This window comes from Bactrocera neohumeralis, chromosome 2 (genome assembly GCF_024586455.1).
Source record: "Bactrocera neohumeralis isolate Rockhampton chromosome 2, APGP_CSIRO_Bneo_wtdbg2-racon-allhic-juicebox.fasta_v2, whole genome shotgun sequence".
NCBI classification, from domain to species: Eukaryota; Metazoa; Arthropoda; class Insecta; order Diptera; family Tephritidae; genus Bactrocera; species Bactrocera neohumeralis.
The window spans coordinates 18,163,684-18,180,581 of NC_065919.1; the positions used below are offsets into that span (position 1 = coordinate 18,163,684).

The 16,898-nt window shown below is 36.6% G+C and overlaps 1 protein-coding gene across 3 annotated transcripts in view; it reads left to right on the top strand.

Annotated features, from left to right (window-relative positions):
* Positions 1 to 16,898, top strand: part of LOC126751018 (cadherin-87A) — a 192,550-nt gene that overhangs the window by 49,436 nt on the left and 126,216 nt on the right. For all 3 annotated transcript variants that reach the window (XM_050460911.1, XM_050460913.1, XM_050460912.1), the window contains exon 2: positions 7,275 to 7,344. The gene's annotated coding sequence lies outside the window, so the exon portion shown is untranslated. The remainder of the gene's footprint in view (positions 1 to 7,274; positions 7,345 to 16,898) is intronic.

The window sequence follows — 16,898 nt, forward strand, 5'->3', positions numbered from 1 at the left end:
GTTGACCATAAGTTGAGCGAAGTGCGCGAAACACATTCTTCACAGAATGTGGTTTTCGTAATAAAGTTGAACGATTTGTAAAGGATGTCCTTCTTCTTCTTCTTAATTGGCGTAGACACCGCTTACGCGATTAGTCGTTTCTTCTTTTCGCTACGTGGCGCCAATTAGATATTCCAAGCGAAGCCAATAAATTCTCCACTTGGTCCTTCCAACGGAGTGGAGGTCTTCCTCTTCCTCTGAACTTCTCCAGGCGGGTACTGCGTCGAATACTTTCAGAGCTTAAATGTTTTCGTCCATCCGGACAACATAACCTAGCCAGCGTAGCCGCTGTCTTTTAATTCGCTAAACTATGTCAATGTCGTCGTATATCTCGAACAGCTCATCGTTCCATCGAATGCAATGTTCGCCTTGGCCAAAGCGCAAAGAACCATAAATTTTTCGCAGAATTTTTCTCTCGAAAACTCGTAACGTCGATTCATCGGTTGCTGTCATCGCCCAAGCCTCTGCACCATATGGCAGGACGGGAATTATGAGCGACTTATAGAGTTTAGTTTTTGTTCGTCGAGAGAGGACTTTACTTTTCAATTGCCTACTCAGTCCGAAGTAGCACCTGTTGGCAAAAGCAATCCTGCGTTGGATTTCTAGGCTGACATTTTGGTGGTGTTTAGACCGATTTTTAGACGAAATTTCTACGACTTCAAAGTTAAAACTGTCATGTCCAGGCGTAAGTCTTTCCATGATGATATGCCAAACAATACTCACATTCTTTTCAGAGCAATAATTTTCGTAATAAAACAAAAAATAACATGGTAGCTTGACACGACTCACGGGTGATTTATCAAAAAAAGGCTATTGAATAAATATCTCTACTTGGAGCACCTGTTATGTAAATGATCAGGATTTCGTGGCTGTCTGTCTGTCTGTCCGACCGTTCGTGCAAGCTGTATTTAGAGTAAGAATGTAGATACTCGTATTGTAATGGAACTTAATGCACGTATTTCTTGTCAAAAAAAGTAAGAACGAGTTTGTAGAGAGACGTGGCTCTGCCCTCGAAAAGCTTTAATGTAAATATCTCCTACATCACTTGACAATAATTAAATTTGCTCAGGACGAATCCATTAATCATAAGAGCCGGGATCAAAACAAGATGATGGGCGTGGCACCGCCCACATTTAGATGAAAAACCATATCTCAGGACCTACTCAACCAAATTCGGTAGATGATATTATCCTTACATTCCTGCATTTCAGAGCAACAGCGCCTCCTTTCCATATAACACAATTTAAAAATCCATCTGATTCCTCACTTTCCAGTATGCAAATCAAAAAGCGATTAATGTATCAGTATTAAACTTTGCCTGAATGAATAGTGCGCTGGATGTATGCCACCTTATGACAAACAATTTTCAACATCGGACTATTCGAGCCCTCATATGCCGAATATGTGGACCCCACTTCCTACAGCGAACATTTTATCGACAATATCTATCTAACTGTAAGATATGTAATTGAAATTCGTAGCAAATTCTTACCCGATAACAGTATGCCTGTAATATATGTAGATGGATTCGGATCAATACTTCCGTTAGCCGCCATATACCTAATACATAGATCTTCGAACTTCTAGTTTATAGTTAGAAATTGCCAGAAAATTGGTATGAAATGTTCAGTTACACCTTAACTTAGCCCTTTCCTTACTTGTTTAAATTAAATATATATTTTTGTACATACATATGTATATACAATTAGCATAATCATCTAAATATAATATGTATTTTTACTGCGTGTTAAAAGCTAATTGAATTATTTCAACAAATATCAACAGTTTATTATCGATATTTTTAATATTACATATCAATACAAAATTATTATCCAAACTTTTATCACTCATGGATATTTTGTTATTCGCATAAAACAATTCTAATAATCACATTTGCAAGCAATTAACTTTAATAAACAATATAATAAATATTCATTCGCAGGCAAACACATACATATGTACACATACGTACAATATATATCCTTTTCAGCAAATATCAAATCTGCATTGGAATACATATTTGCTTACATACATACATACATACATACGTTTGTGTAGATATGCGCATATGCAAATGAAACTATTAATTATTCATATTAATTGTTTATATATTTCTCTCTGAATAAATTTGTTCATGTACATAGGATAAATTGAAATACCAATTTCAATTAAAAATTCGGGATATTGCGAGTATTTCAATGGCATTATTGCCATTCCTTGCTAAAAACATGCCACAAGTTATGCGTCGCTAAGAAACATTTGACTAATGGCAGCTTTGATTTTTTGCATTTCTAACGAATTTATCTCTTCTATTCGTACGTGTCCAATAAAAATACTAATTGTAGCTTTTTGTACCGGAGAGACTTATCGTTTTCACGTTTTTACCAGGTTTTTCAACAAAAGCGCTACAAAAGTTTTTGGCTTTGTGATATCAACGAAATTCTGTGAATTCCTGTAAAAGTATATTCGAGGCCATTTTGTATGAAATTCGATTTCTTTTGCATGACTTGTGGTCATGCTACGCGCACGCTTCATCTGACGGTGAACCCAATTTTCGACGGGTTTCAAGCATAAATGGGCCGCAATGCCATGCTGCAATTTCACGTTCGATTTTCTTATGAAGTTCATAAATCGTCGCTGGTTTGTTGGCATAGATCATAGACTTGACGTAGCACCACAGGAAATAGTCAAACGGTGTCAAATCACACGACCAAGGCGGCCAATTGACTGGGTCATTTCGTGAGATAACACGTTCACCAAACTTGGTTTTCAATAAATCGATTGTGACATTCGCTGTGTGGCTTGTGGCGCCGTCCTGTTGGAAGTACATATTGTCCAAGTTCTTAACATCGCATTCAAGTCAAAAATATTCGATTATCATTGAGCGGTAATGATTCTCAATCACAGTAACGTGCCGGTCTTGTTCACGAAAAAAGTACGGCCCAATGACGCCGCTGGCCCATAAACCGCACCAAACCGTATTTTTTCGGGTTGCTATGGTGACTCATGGAGTACGTGTGGATTGCTGCCTGACCAATATTTTGCTTATTGTAGAAGCCATTCAGCCAGAAATGAGCCTCGTAGCTTTACATGATGTTTCGATGAAAATCCGGATCCTTTTCAAGTTGTTGCTCAGCCCAGTTCACAAACATACGACGATTTGGTGGTTAAGCAGCTTCAGTTCTTGCGTCAATTTGAGCTCTTAAGGATGTAGGCCAAGATTTTTTTTTCCAAAATTCGCCACAACGACGTTACAGAGATGCCCAACGCTTGAGAGTGACGTGTGGGAGACTGATTTGGGTCTTTCTCATTTGTTGCGCTAGCGGCAGCAATATTCTCGTCACTACGGACACTTTTTGTCTCACTGGCACATTTTGTGCTGTGCCGGTGAATTTAAATTTGTCCACTAGACGCTCAATTGTTGATCAGACAGGACGATTATGACGAACATAAATTGAAAAATGAGGCAATCATAATTTACTGTTAAAAGCACTGAAAATCGAAAACTCTTTGCTTTCTTAAGTGCTTAAAGATCTTTCTATGGCGTTCCGATACTGTCAGCCTCAGCCGGTAATTTTTTCATATTTTGATAGTCTACACTTTTGAAAATAACATACTAAAACTTTAATTCGTTATCTGAAGTAGTTCTTGAGCTGAGGCCTTCTTAAGTGAAGCCTCTCGGTTTAATCACTTCAATCAGTACAGTCAGCTTAATCAGTTTATCTTTTAACTTCAAATTTGCCGTGATAACTCCGAGAAAAAAATAGTCCGATCTCTATCAAAATTTTCTGCCTATTTTGTATATGGTTGAGGGGGAAGGTAGGAGGTGGTGTCATCTATCGGGAGCTCTCCATCAACTCTAGTTTTAGACTACCAGATCACCGTAACGTCTTTCGAACGGAGATGGCTGCCATAAGGGTAGCATAAAATGTACTGCTTCGAAGAGCTGCTTCCTTCAGAGAGCTGTGCATTCATTCCAATTGCCGAACGGCTATACTGACTTTGAGCTTGCTGATTGTGTACTCAAATTAGTCAGTGCATGTCCGTATTAGCAATTGTTTCATACTTCTTCTATATTAGACTTGTATGGGTGTCTGGTCACAGCGGAATCGCTGGAAATTGCAAAGCCAATGAGCTTGCTAGAGAGGGCACCATTTCCCAAATTTTATCCGATTGGAAGCGATGCTTCCGTAATGGCGTTGGAACTTTGGATATTCAGTGAGCTTATCAAGCGCTGGTCAGCAATCAGAATTTGTGCGAGAGAGAGTGAACTGTAAGATGTTCACGGAACTACTGGCTCTTAACAAAACCAATTTCGCAACTGTTGGTGTTCGGGTTAGAATCTGGCCGATAGGCTCTTATGCGATTCAAAGTTGTATGATGAAAGGCGATGTGGTATCATCTTGTCAGTTCTTTCTTTATTACCCGGCTTTTGCCAGACTGAGATTGAAATATCTCGGTAGACACGCCTTTAAAGAACCTTGCGAAGTTACTGGTATTGATATCAACCACCTTAATAAATTTGTTGTAAGCTCAAAACGCTTCGTCGATCTATGTGAAACTGGTAATCCACTTTTATAAACACTTAAACACAAAGGACTAATCACTGTCTAAGTGAGATCCATTGGTTTTGAATAAAACCTAACCTGTTCGTAGATGGAATGGCGGCAAGCGACTTTAAGGGTGTTTAGAAGATATTCCTCTTCTGTGTCGAGTTCAATCATGCTTAGAAATTTATGTAGAGAAAACTATAACTTAACTTAAACCAATCAAATTTCTAGACTTTTTATTCCTCAGCAAGCCTCGGAGAATGGGAGAACTTGAAAAGAGTTGGTCAATGTCAATAGTCTATTGGTTGGTGTTCGGACCAATGAGCGAGTGGTTCCAAACATTTAATCCAACTGATTATTGAAGCCGCCAACTCAACTATCTCTCACAGGAACCTATCATATCGGGATTGCTGTGCCTAGTGCTTTTGCAGCAAAGATATTTAAAATGCCTAAAACAATTACACATAATCATAGTTATTTTCTGGTTGGCCAGCTCATTGGCCACGCCGAGTTTTCGGGCTTTTTGAGCACTCAATTGAAATTATTTGTTCAAATATTGTAGAGGTATTAACCGATTAAAATATCTACATATACTTACATATATTTGTTGTGTTTGTTTCTTGTTGTTTCAAATATTGAGATCTACTAAATATGTTTACAAATATGAATGTGCAATAGCATTTGCCTGGTTTTAAAGTAATTTTGTGTTTCCATTTAAAAGCTTATGCAGGCATAGTCTAGCATTCGATTGTTGAAACGGGTGATCCAAGTAGCGAAACTTTTTTCAATTTATTACGAAAACTTCTGTGGAATCATCGGTCTATGGTTCTTCAAAAACGATGCCGATGAGAACGTAACCGTCAATACGGTTGCCTGAAATTGGAACTCGTGATCTCGGCGACATTTGGTTTCCACAAGACGGCGCCACTTCCCACATATCGCATGAGAGAACACTTCGGTGAGCAGATAATCTCACATTTTGGGCCGGTCGATTGTCCACCAAGATCGTGTGATATCACACCGTTAGACTTTTTCCTGTGGGGATGTGTAAAGTCTGAATTCTATGCGGATAATGCCACTTCGTTACAGGCCTTGGAGCGAAGCATCACACGTGTCATTCGCCAGTTATCAGTCAAAATGCTCGAACGAGTCATCGAAAATTGGACTCAACGGATGGACCACCTGAGACGTAGCCACGGCTTACATTTGCAAGAGATAATCTTCGAAAAAAATGCCAAAGTATGTTCTTTCACATGATAATAAACATTCCCCATTAAATTTGAAGTTTCTGTGATTTTTCTTTGAAAAAGTAGGGAACCTCGAAATGGATCACCTTTTATTTGGTTATTTTGAGAGAACGAAATTTGCATATTTTTGAATATTTCTGTAACTAAATTACACCGTAATGATTTGCCCACACATTGCACGCAATTTACACGCTCATTATCTACTAACTCGACGCTCATGGCTCATAAATTTCCCATGCGCTCTTTAGTTCACCAGTTTACCGTGTGGAGGGTGGCCACACAAGTACAAATATAATTATGCCGACCGTAATGTTTCTAAATGAAATTGAACAGAATTAAAAGCTCGTGTCACTAGCGAAAAGTAAACTAAAATTTATTACCTTCGTTTAATGTGGCTTCCGAAGAAGACAATGTGGGGAATGCCGCTTTTGGTATGAGTAAATAAGTTGTGTGGAGAGAGTTTATGCCCAAGAGAGTCTAAATTTTCCCAGCTGAATGGGTTGTCACTTTAAACTGAGGAAGAGTGAAGTTAGCCAATTCATTTGGGTGGTCGCAACTTAAAGATGATAAATTAGAACTAGCCAATTTCACTTAATGAACAAAATTTTGCGTATTCGTCTGGATGTTATTCGACGAATAGTAGGTTTTACGAATTATGAATTCGCCAGTGAACAGCTGCACCTAGTGGTTTGCCTTTTTTTAACCTTTTAAAGATAACATTTCTTAATGAACGGATATTGGAAACAATATGTCAATACTTAGCTCGAATATGAGGGTAAAGGTACCACATAATAAGAAATATGCGTAGAGTCTGCAGAAAATCCGCGTAGTAAACTGCAAGTTCTCTAGCGGAATGACAATGAAAACGTTGCCTAAGCCTGTTCTTCACAATCTTACTTTCCTACTTTACAAAAATTAAGTCTCCCCCCAAATTTTTTTGCTTTGGTTCCGTCATTATTAAACGTTGAAGTGTCAACGAGACCAGTTTTATATTTTGTGGAATGAACTGTTTCGGGTTCTCTTACCCAACAACGGTGTAATTCGTCCACTTATAAGATTATTAGTCTTCAAAACCCAGTTCAGATTCAATCAGGTATTCTAGAACGCAGGTTTGTCTTTCGCTCAGAAAAGTTCTTAATCAAAATATATTTGCCCAACTTTTTAACTCAATCAAAGCTGGTATAAAAAAGAAGATCATGACTGGGAGAATAGGACTCAGACCTAAGCAAATTTTTGGAACTTCTATGAGATAGCTGAGGCATTCAATTTAGATCAAATTATTGAAACCAATGCATGAGATCGTGCCAACTATAGGGTTTCCAAAAACTTATTAGTCCACTATTTTTAAAGTAACATATCCAGAAAAATACCGGAAAAGTTAACTCCTGATTTTATAAAGTAACATGTAATAATAATATTTTTAAATTTTTTTTTTCAGATTGATTCGTTGCCAACCAATGAAACTTTATGCTCATTCTAGCCCTTAGACCATAGTTACGTGAAACAAGGTAAGCAAAATAATTTTAATTAAATTCTGCTGAGAAAAAGCAACTTTTTCCAAAAATAATTATAACAAATTGAAAGGAGCGAAATTAAAAATTTGTCTATTAAAGGAATGTAAAGCAAATAATGGATATGTTTTTCATCATTTTAATACAGAAAATATTTAATGTTTTCCTTAGAAATATGTATTGGTTTCATTTCTGAAACGGTTCATACAATCTGCTCATTCATCATTAACGAATTTTCAACCAAAAGTTATCGGAAATTTATCGCTCAACTAAAATTAATGTGCCCAATTAAAATTGGATTAAAATATTTCTCAACAAAGGTGTTAAACTGTAGCCATCAAGGAAGTCTTAACTTCGGTTGAAACCGAACTTGTTATTTCTGGAGTTTTTATGACATTTTATTGGAGATTGCTCGAGTAAATTGTAGTTGTTTGATCCACCGTTAGCTGCGTTGTGGCTTTGGAAACAGAACTTTTAGATACTCCTTGAATGTATTGAACACCTTCGGTTGCACTGTATGGCTTCTTTGAGGATGTGCATTATCCACTCCATTGCATGGTGCAAAACCGATCCATGGTTGCCCGAATTACGAATTACGGTCGCTTATATCGGACGAATATTGGCTGCAAGCGACTCGCAAACCGAACTATTATTTTGGTAATAAATTTGAACGATGTGCAAATATCGTATATTGTGACAAAAGAGTACCCGGAAATTTTAATTTAAATTCCCCGGGGAAATGATATTTCAAAAAAAAATTATTTTGCTTAGTTGGTAGGACTGTCCTTAATTACTACTACCATTTTTGTATTTCTAATCAAATTGCGTGTAAGGAATTGCTGCGAATGTTGGGAAAGGCTTCCGCTGAATCAGTTTTATCAAAAGCACAAGCGTACGAGTGGTACAAAGCCTTCAAAGGCAGTCAAGAGATCGTTGAAAACATGCCTCCTACTTGAAGACCTAAAAAAGTGAGGGTTATAGTGCTTGACAATCGGCAGGAAAGTGTTAGAGAGAGAGCACGACATCTCTCACGAGGCCGTTTGAATGATTTCGGTGGATATTTTGGGTATGAAATACGTTCTTGCTCGAATCGTCCCGATAAAGTTGAATTTTTGCAGAAATAGTACCGTAAACAGTCTCTTTGGTTCAAAAACGCAATGAATACCATCGATCAGATTTTTTCTTGGTCCCCAAACTGAAATTGCCGTTCCGTGTAATCCGTTTTCAGTCAGTTTCCGGATACTGAACCCAGAAAAATGAACCATTAAAGATTGGTATTCTAAGTTTAGACGTTGTGGAATAAACATCGAAGGCGGTGAACGACGAAAAGATGACGTTACCGACGAAAACATCAAAAAAGTTTACAAAATAATTTGCGTTTCCCATAAAGTCAAATGAACGTGTAAATCATATGTTTAGGTATAAGAAAGCTCTGTGCAAAGTGGGTGCCGCGCGAGCTCACTCAAAAACAACGACAGGTTGATGATTCGGAACAGTGTTTGCAGATGTTTAAGCGTAATAAACACGAGTTTTGCGACGATGTGGGACAATGGATTGTACATGGCTTCATCATTTCACTCCAATCCAAACGATAGACATCCGAGTGAACTGGAAGCAAGTAACCCGCTCCAAAGTGTGGAAAAGCGCAACAGTCGGAATGGCTATGGCGTCTGTATTTTGGGATGCTACTTGAATAATTTTTATTGACTAGCATGAAAAAGGAAGGGCCATCAACGAACTGTTTCATGGCGTTATTGGACCAATTGAAGGATGAATTCGCCGAAAAACCGCAATTGAAGAAAAAGAAAGTGCTGTTTCACCAAGACAGAGCCACACAAGTCACAAGTTCACAAGTCAGTGAAAACGATAGCAAAAACCCTTGAATTTGGCTTCGAATTGCTTCCGCAACCACCGTATTATCCAGAATTGGTCCCCAGAAACTATTTCCCAATCTAAGATCTCAAAAGAATGCGCGCTTGGAAGAAATTTTTGTCAAATGAATAGTTGATCGACAAAACTGAGGCCTATTTTGAAGCAAAGGCAAATCCTACTACAAAAATGGTATCAAAAAGTTGGAGGTTCACTACAAGTATAATCAGTCAATATGTAAACCGAATTTAACCGCTCCAATGCAACAAGTTTTGCCTGGGTATAAATTAATTCGCGAATTCGGTTTTTTCATAAAGCATCAGGAAAATAAATTGATTGAAAACCACTAAGCGATACCCATATACTTACATACATACATACATGCATACATACTTATGTATGTATAAACATACACTTGTGTGAATAACAAATAAGTAGTATTAATTAAAAATAATAATAACGAAGTGCAATAACAATGCGAACACCACAAAGTTGCATTTATATCCGTGCATGTGTGTATGTGTGAGTAAAAATATTTAAATGCGATTTAATGCACACATACCGATAAATAAGCTGAAATGTCATTAATGCAATTAAATTACGTGTACTATTGTATTTTTCATTTATTTCTGCTACTCCCACTCCTGCTATGCGATGATTGAAAACTATTTTTTGCTTTACTCATTTTGCTGGCTAACCAGCGCCGGCTCCAAGATGCCAACGACAACAACAACGAAAAATATAATAATTCCATTTGAAAAAAAAAAAAAAAAAAAAAACAAAAAAAACGTTAAATTTCGTTACACTGAGTAATACCCTTCACAGGTGCATTTCACATAGAACGGTATAAGAAAGTCCTTACTTTGCTATCTATATGCGATCTAAATAAAATTTTCGTAAATTGTACCATTGCCTTAAGAAATATTCTATGACAAATTTCGTGAAGATATATTGGCACACTAAAAAGTTTTCCATACCTGGCCTCGATTTTGATAGGTTTGTATGAGACCAATATGCTATAGTGGTACGATCTGAACAATATGTTGGAAGATCGTAGAATAGCCTTGGATAATAACATCTGCGAAATTTCAAAAAGATAATTTGTCATTTAAAAAATTTTCCTTGAATTTGAGCTCAGCTCTTTTAAACAGTGGTTGCCTTTGGCAATGATCTTTGACAAACTTCAGAAATATAACTCATTTAAGGAGGTATTCTAGTCCAGAGGCATGAATTTCAGGTAATATTTACCTAATAATTTCACTCCCCAGATTTTTTTATTAGTTCTTTATTAACATTACAACAATATAGAAAAAAATCAAAAAAAGAAAAGTCAAAAATTAGCAGCTGAAGTGGGGGTCTCAAACGATTGGAACGTGACCATAGCCACGTTTTCAACCCTCCTAGCAATCTGAAACAAAGATATATATATATATAGTAATCTGGAATAATGTCAAAAAGTCTGGTTCTATGGAAATTTTCTTACAACTATTTCACGAAATGGCGACTACTTGGAACAGTTTTTGTACCACTTTTTTTTGACTGTTGAAAATTTTTTAAGTGGTTACATGGGTTTACGGGTTTCAAAAATCAATTTGTTTTGTTGTCTTATTAAATTCTACAACACCTCTAGAATATTGTCCTTAATTTTCAAGTTTATCCGAGTAATAGTTTCAGAGATACAGGCTTGAGAACTTGTGCTAGGCTAAGTGCGCCGTTTTTAAACGCGTTTTTCTCGAAACTGTGTTTTTGAAGTCGGTTGGCAAGATTTCTCGAGAACTCAACCGACTTCATGAAATTTTGAGATGCAATTCTTAAAGACTTGAACGAAGCAACTATTTGAAAAAAATATGTCGCGAAATTTTCACTAAAATTTTAGATTTTTTGTAAAAGTGACTGCCAAAAATCCAATTTTCAGTTTTTTTTTTTCCTTTGTTCAAGTTCTAAGTTAAGGTTTTGACTAAAAGACGTCTTTTTTCACTTTACATGATCCTGTAAGGATTTATCCTGCCAACGAGGGCGCATCTTTTTTCCGAGGGGCCATCCGGATCGGTTGGCGTCGCAATGGCCGAGTTTAAATTATTTTTGTACAAAAATTTTAGAATTTCTTTGTTAATAGTGTATGTTAAATACACTATAAAAAATTATAATAAAATATTTCATTTCCATTTGAGAAAAATATCGTTGAAAAAATATTGTATCGATTTTGATTTTTTTTGTTTCTTCTTAAAGTACTAGTTTGGATACAAAATGACCATATCTCCGAAAATAATTTGAATTTTGAAAAATCCTCTTTCAGACATATTCTTGAATAATTAAACTTTGAAGTTAAAAAAAAAAATGATTTTTTAAATTTTGGACTAAAATACTTTCTTAAATGGTTAGTGGTAGTCAGAATTTTCAAATATTGATTTTATTGTTTTTTATATTTTTCTAAAGTATATATCAAATACGACATTTACTTTCGACTTATTCGATAATTATCAAAGAGTGCTCAGTTATTTTGGAACATTCTCGTAAAATTTCAAATGCGTTTTTTTCAAAACCGGTCCACTTTAGCTCGAAAACCGCTCAATAGATTTCAATGAAATTTTTACAGCGTTTAGAAAACATGAAAAACTAGTGTCCTGACCGCGGAATTTCTTTTAATTTCGATTTTTTATAAACAATTAACTGTAGGGTTTTCTGAAAATCTGGACAAAATTTTCCTGATTCCGCCATTTTATAAAGAAAACAATTACACTGGAACACTTTTTAGTTGAAAAGAAAGGGTTTTTTCGATGAGTTTTTTTATGACTTTAAATTATCTTGAATTTAGTTAAACGAACCATTTTGTCCGATTTTGATGTTTTACTATACTGACCTAGTAAATTTTTTTCGTTTGATGGATGAATTTAACCAAGAATTAGTGTTGGCCACCGCAAAGAGCTTTGCTTGGAACTGGATCAAACAAAGCAGCCATTACTTTTAGCATATTAATTTTCAAATTTACGTCAATTCAAATAGAAATCTTATTGAATGATGCTATGTTTTAATTTTGTAAATTAAATTAATTTACCGGGCGCCCGCGAAAAAAAAAATTAAAATTATAATTTTCATGTCTCTGACTACACTTAACCTCTAAAATTGCATTCTATGTCTTTTGTTATGCCTAAAAATCGTCATTTTGTCTCGTTTACCGCATTTGTTTGCAATTAAATGTTGCACTGTGCGACAACAACAGCAACAATATAATTCTGTTTCAGACAAAATTTAATTCTATGCAACAAAGACAAACACAATGGCGGTAAAGTACAGTTTTTTTGTGTCTTTGTTTTTTGGTCCGTCTTCCGCTGGTTGCCTTTGTTTGTCGAGCGCAAAATATTTATAAACCGCTATTCCTCCACCACGCCACATCCACTTGTTGCCCGGCAGTTCTGCTGCTTACACGCTGTCACTGCTGAACAATGTCAAACTTTCGCAATTAAATTATTTAAGTGCGACGGCGTACAATTGCATTCATCGCATTATGCAATTTCGCTGCGACGACAAGTTAGTGGCCGGCGCAACAGGTGGTTGTGAGGGAAACGTGCGTATGTTTTTATCTACGTGAACAGTGCTTGGAAATAATGAGACTATGAAGAAGATTAAAAGTAAAAAAAAAAAGTTTAAATACTTAAAAAAAAATATGTTCTGAAATTTGCATGCCATTGTACTCAGAACTTTACCACCATAGCAGAAGGTCAGGCAATATAACAATCTTTGGTAAAGTTTAAGTAACATAGTAATGCACAAAGTAGTCGTAAACAATCATAAAGCGGTTACATAACGTATATTCACTTGTAAGGCAGGAAAAACGCACTTTGTTGGGATTTTTGAGAAGAGATTCAATAATATGCACCTAATAATCGGCGATTAATTTTTAAAGATTTTGAATTCCCTTGAAGACCCTCCAAAAACGGTTTCTGGCGATGACGAAAACTTTTCTGCTTAAAATTATCCGAAATTCATAAATATATAACAAAATATGAAAAATTTATGAAAATTGATGATTGCAGGTAATCACCAAAGGAATAGCCAGAATTTAACAAATACATACTACTACGAACAAAAAATAGTAAGACTTTGTTCATAATTTTAAAATGCTTAATCTATTTTTCAAAATCAATGTTGTCTCCCTTACAGTAATCCCTATTGGCCCTAATCTACAATGTTTTTTACAATCCTCGAACTAGTTACAGTCAATTTTCGCAATAGCCTTCAAGGCGCGCAGCGATTCACGTTTAATGGCCTCAATTGACTCAAAACGGTTTCGCCGAAGCGGTATTTGACTTTGCTGAATAGCCAGAAATCACATAGAGCTCAATCAGGCGAATACAGTGGTTGCGGCACGATATTGATGGTTGAAATTAGGCGAAAAACTCACGAATAATCAATGCAGTATGCGACGATGCATTATTGTGGTGCAAAAATCGGCCACTTTTTACGAATAGCTTCGCGCAAACGACGTACAACACTCAAATAGCATTGCTTGTGAACAGTTTGGCCGGTCGGAAGGAATTCGCAGAGCGCCACACCTCGATAATCGAAGAAATGTTAACAGTTTTCTTGATCTTGATTTTTGACCTGCTTTGACGTGAGTTTTTCGGTTTCGGCTCACCTTTGCCACGATATTTCCGATTGATCGTGTGTTTCCGGTTCGTAAGCATAGATCCAAGATTCATTGCAATGGCATCCTGATAGTCGGAAAGCATTGTTCCACAGACGTTAATGTGACGCTATTTTTCAAAAGAGTTAGAGATTTTGGAACCAATCGCGCGTTCACTTTCCTTAGGCCCAAATAATCTTTATAAATGGTTTTCATTGATCTGATGTTGCCAGTAAGATCTCTGACTGGTCATAGTCGATTCTCAAGCAAAGGAATTGTCCTTTATTTTATTGACGTGTTGATCATCAGTTGATGTTGATGGCCGTTCTAGACGTGCTTCGTCTTCAACGCGTTCTCGACCCTCTTTCAATAATTTGTACCAATCAAAAACACTTGCTCGCGATATACAATTATCACCGAAGGCTTTTTCCAACATTCTGAAGGTTTCGGCACCAGAAATTTCATTCCGCAAACAAAATTTAAATGAACTTCTTTGTTGAATAATTTCAGTCATCGTAAAGATCACCGAATGCACTTTATGTACTTCAGAAAGGCAACCGTATACGGTTTTCTTATCGACTCTGCCAAAATGTGTTCAAAGTTTTGGGAGCCGATTATTCTAAATTAAAAAAATTCGTACAAAAATGCTCATAGCTCCGAAACTATTTACCGGACGTAGAAATGTTATTCCAGATCTATGTAGGCTGTTCTAGCACCTTCGATTAAGTATATTTTATGCTCTTATGAGTTAAACCTTTTTAAAATGATTTCTTGGTAGAGTCTCAGAATTAAATGGTAATGACTAGCATCCGCGTGCTCTGAAGGCCTCCTTGAATGTTTCAGTGGTTATATTTAAAGAAGAGGTTATACAATTTTTTATCATAAACTAAGTGATTTTTAATTTTTCTTACCTTTTCTTTAAGAAAGAAGTTGAAGTGACTATTTGAGGTATCAAGCTGGAACAGAGTTTAGTACCTATTGAGGTGAAAATATCAGTTGGCTCCACCAAGGTATGTTAAAACCAGATCTATAGTTCGACGAAAGGACTGAATTTGAATACAAATCTCTTCGTGCGGGTACAGGATTCTTAAAGTGACTGACCTATAGTATCTCTATGTTAGCATTACTAAACATCATAGGTGCGCTGCAGTCTTTGGACAACAGCTTAAATGTCCTTCCTTGTGTTAAAACTGGAGGAAGATAGGTTACTAGCATCGGAACGTCAATAAAACTTGCAAAAATGTATTGAATTAGAATTTTTAGAGGAGCAAACAAGAGAACAAACATATAGGTTAAGTTTTGAAATTATCAAGGGGCTATTAGAATTTTAGCAAGTGACTTTATTAGAGAATCTAAGAGCAACGCGTTGGGTGTCCAGGCGTTGTGGGATCCAAGGAAATGAGGCGGCATGTGAATTATTCAGCGTATGGTTCTCCTCACGCAAATGAGAGAGTTCATAATTTGCGGATTCGGTTCTTTCGCCTTCTTTGAGACGAATAATAGTCAGATGGGTGCATAACCGATAGAGTGTATGTAACAGATAGTGCTTTATAGCGTATCCATTCCCTAAAAAGGTCTTTAGTGTTTTTCATATGGTGGACATGCCTGCAATCACTGGTTGTCTTACTGACTAACTGTGAGGTGGAACAAAGACTTTGTCTCGAACATTGATAAATCGGAATTACAAGGCGCCACTAAAGTTGCTGACGATTATTAAATGGTACTGGGTTAAGGAGGGAGGGAGGGTTATCAGCTCAAAAACTACTTTATTTTTTATTTTTTCGATTAATCGGATAGTCATATATGTAAGCTAATATGTTTTAATTTTTGACTAGGTATTACTCTCTGGGTTTAGAGAGCCTATAAAAACATTGGTCCATAACTATGATGATTTTTTAAAAATCAATTTATTTTATTCAAAATATCTCCTTATGCTTCAATACAGCTTTTTGCACGGTCCAAAAGCATGTCGAACGAGTGCTTTAGCTCGTTGGCCGGTATGGCCGCCAGTATGCCGGTGCAAGCCTTTTGAATGGCCTCTACGTCTGCATAACGCTTTCCTTTCATGGGCAAATGCATTTGTCCGAAAAGAAAAAGGTCGCACGTATCCATATCAGGGGAATACGCGGAGTGGTTAATGGTTAAAATGTGATTTTTGGTCAAATAATCGGTCACAAGCGTAATTCGAATGTTGGATTTTGAGCAATTGAGCGTGCACACACCTTTCGTAAGCCCAAATGTTCGGTAAAATACGATAAATCGATGTTTTGGAGATGTTCAATTCCATTGCCATGAATTTCAATGATGTTTCGGCTGATTTGTGATGAATTCACATACAGTTTCGATGGAATTTCCGGTAAACACGGATTTTGATTGGCCCACATGTTGATCGTCATTTATGTCCTCACGACCATTTTGAAAACGTTGACACTAGTCGTGCACTCTGCTACGGGATAGGCAATCATCGCCATAAACTTGTTTCATCAATTGAAACGTTTCGGTAAAAGTTTTACCAATTTTAAAACAAAATTTAATGTTGGCTCTTTGTTCGAAGATTTTCGCACCGATAACACAAACATATTGGCACTTAAAACGCAATAACTTCACTTCCAATCAATGAAATGTTATGGCTCACTCACTGGACAATCGATAAAGATAGCAGATTCTAACGCACCAGTCGACATATAGATGGCGCCACCAGGGGGCCCTAGGTTCAAAAAGTCCTGTTTACTTTGGAACGCACCTTGTGTAAAGTAATTTCTTCTTTCAATTGGCAAAAATGTCCAAAACTGTCGTAATAGCTGCTTAACCACGGCCACAAAACTGAATATATTAACTTTTATGCTTTGGTTTACGTAACAGACGGGCGAACGTCTTTTGTTCTGGACGTGATCACTGTATTAATAGCGGGATTCTGTAACCAGTCTCTAGTCTCTATTTGAGACATTTTGAGGCACTTGTTACTATTCACTAAACAGTCTCTAGCGTTAGTCTCAAAATATTGAGACCTGGTAGTTAGCAGGTCACAAAACTAAAAAGAACTCTTGTCTGCCATTTT